We start from the raw sequence: 2,564 nt of genomic DNA, 5'->3' as shown, positions 1-2,564 counted from the left end.
GCTAACCTGGGGGGAGCGCAAAGTGTGACTTTCCCCATCCTCTCCCCCCCCACAAAGAATTTAGTTTCCAGCTGAGACAAGAAATGGAGTTTTCCATGGAGATGGCATCACTGATCATGGGCATCTGGAAACAGGATGCTCCCAGCACATTTATCCAAGCAATTCAATGAAACCTCTGGTGCACTTCTAACCAGCCTGAACTGACAGAACCAACTCATACCGGGAACACACGGGTGTCTGTGTGCATGAGAATACCACTACTCCATGCTCTGGGGCTGTCAGAAAGTGTGCGTGGCTGAGTAAGCCACTACAGGATGAGTATCAGAGGGTAGGATTAGGTGTAGAATCCCAAGTCTGTGGCAGTGCTCCTGTATCTTCCTCAATGTGATCGTTTGTACTGGGCAATGTCGTATTCGCTTCTAAGGTTCCAATTGCTTAAACTACACTGAAAAATACAAAGATATTTCTGATAGCCATACATGTATGACTCAAGTAACACAGGGTTTTATAAACTAGGCAAAAAAATAGTAAATTCCCTAGGTTTGTAGTGGAGTAGACAGAGGAAGAGGAAACAATCCTAAAGCAGCACTATATACAGCTCTGCATACATCAGCACGTTTGGTGGCATTATCCCCCTTTTCATTACCAGTGTCTGTTCTTCCTTGTGTAACAAGTACTACAAAAGCATTCTCTGTAATGTGGTAGGCATCACTTTCCTTTAGACAAAAACTCATCATGGGTTACTTCACAAGGACCTCAGACATACACAGAATCGTCCTCACCGACCTAACGCACCCAAAGAAACTACTGACCAAGGGTGAACCTTTCTGAGTTCCGATGCCAAAAAGTGGAATCTTAAAAGATCTGCTTCTCTGCTTTGCTTTGTTCTTAGGTTTTGTGTTTTGTTCTGGGGTTTCATTTTGTTTCTTTTGGAACTATAAACAAAAGGCACCTGAAGAAGGGAATACGTTCTTTCACTGCCAACACAAAACCAACAGATGTATCTTATTGTACAGTTACAAGAAAAGTTTTGTAGCTTATCCCTTGAGTATATATGAAAGCTATTTCCAAAACTGGCTTCATTATAAGGAAAAAAGGAACAGTTTGGGAATTCTTTTAATATTAGAATGCCATTTAGTTACTAAATTACCAATCAGGAAAATTACTCATGTTTTTTTTAATAGATTTTCTGTTACAATTAAAAAAAAAAAGTACAGAAGAGATGTCAGTGTAAGATGACTGAGGTACTCATGTGTATCCAGCATCCAAGTGTGGGAAATAAAGGAGAAAGCCCTACCCAGCTCCTTCACTCTTCACACTGGTGGTCAGGTATTGCTTAGTAAGTTTTCTCCTAAATGGGTAAGTATTTAAACAGATAAATCTCACAGATGATGGGGTATTTTTTGCCAGATTTGATGCTGTTTCGTGTTGGGCTCATTCAACAAAATCAAACCCCCACACTCCCTCCAACAAATCCCAAACTTACACTTCCAATGTTTGGTCATTTTCATATACCCATACGCACAAGTCTCTTTAAACAGACATTTTGCAGTCTTCCATTAGGAAGGGTGAAGGTGGGGACACAAACTGTTGAGTTAAATAAGAGTATTATCTGTACCAAAGCCAAAGTTTCTCTTTCCACCCTTGCAAACAAACAAACTGGGAACATTAATTCTACTGCAATAATTTGCGAAGTAATAATTGCAGAAATCCCTATGTCATGTGCAACACTACTGATGTTATAACAGCATTTGAAATGGCAAAAGATGCATCCTTAATTTGTGCTCTAAGACACTAACACACAACAGACATTGTCTCTCTAGGTAGTTTTAGCACCTCCTAAGAAATGCCACTGTTTTCTAGTGGATTAAAAGTCAGCGAAGAAGCCCTGATGTTACTAGAGCTCTGCAAAAGTCAGTGTAAAACAGGGCAAGGTCTCTCAGTTGACAGATTAGAACAAAGCACTCTTGAGTACAGATGTACTGCGAGAGGGTGGAAGAGTTTTAAATCATTTGAAGATATAAAGAGCAAGGTAGACATGCAAAGTCACAGGAGCAGTACTTTTAGACAGTCCAGAAGATCACTGGTGATGTTAGATCTTTGTTCTCTTTTCACTAGAATAATCCAGTCTGAGGTGTTTACGGGAATGGGACAAGGAAGCCCTCCAGAAGTGGATTTTAAATGCTTGTCTTTTCCTCAATAATACAAAGATAAAATACATCCATGTTTTCACTTAAAAAAGCTGAACTTGCAAGGCAGGTTAGTCTCTGTTGTTTTTTGTTACGTGGCACACTGGTTTGAAGTTTTCTAATTCTTCTGATGACAAGTTAATTTGTCAGTGTCTGTTTAGCTCACTGGTTGACATACTGAGAAACAGATTTCATTTATTTTTATAACTGGTTTTTTTTTCCCCTTCCTTTTACATATCCAGCTGAACACATTTAAAGGAACCAGTATTTATCAGGTAGCTCAACAGGTAGCCATATATTAAACACTGGTTTTGTACTAAAACTAGTTATATTGATACCAAATGGGCTGCACTTAGAAGTGTTTTGAGGCAAACC

Source organism: Nestor notabilis, unplaced genomic scaffold (assembly GCF_000696875.1).
Source record: "Nestor notabilis isolate BGI_N333 unplaced genomic scaffold, ASM69687v1 scaffold22252, whole genome shotgun sequence".
Taxonomy (NCBI): domain Eukaryota; kingdom Metazoa; phylum Chordata; class Aves; order Psittaciformes; family Psittacidae; genus Nestor; species Nestor notabilis.
Note: the sequence above shows the minus strand (reverse complement) of the source record.